This window comes from Penaeus monodon, chromosome 32, assembly GCF_015228065.2.
Source record: "Penaeus monodon isolate SGIC_2016 chromosome 32, NSTDA_Pmon_1, whole genome shotgun sequence".
Classification (NCBI taxonomy): domain Eukaryota; kingdom Metazoa; phylum Arthropoda; class Malacostraca; order Decapoda; family Penaeidae; genus Penaeus; species Penaeus monodon.
Window position 1 is genome coordinate 34,480,769 of NC_051417.1, and position 247 is coordinate 34,481,015.

Below are 247 nucleotides of genomic sequence, written 5' to 3' on the forward strand. Positions count from 1 at the left end.
TAAACCAAAACAAAGACACAGCAGAAGAAGCAGAAAAAGGGGAATCTTCGAGAGGCAGACACGCCAAAGCAGACGTCATCCAAGAGTCTTTATGTGATGGATGTGCATCTCACCTCTTGACCTCTTGACCTTTGATGACCCAGTTGCAGATAATGTGATCACGTCACAGCACGCCCACGACCGCTCCGAGGCATACGTGACCTTTGTGGATGTATGTTTACATGTATGTGTGGATATTATGTACATT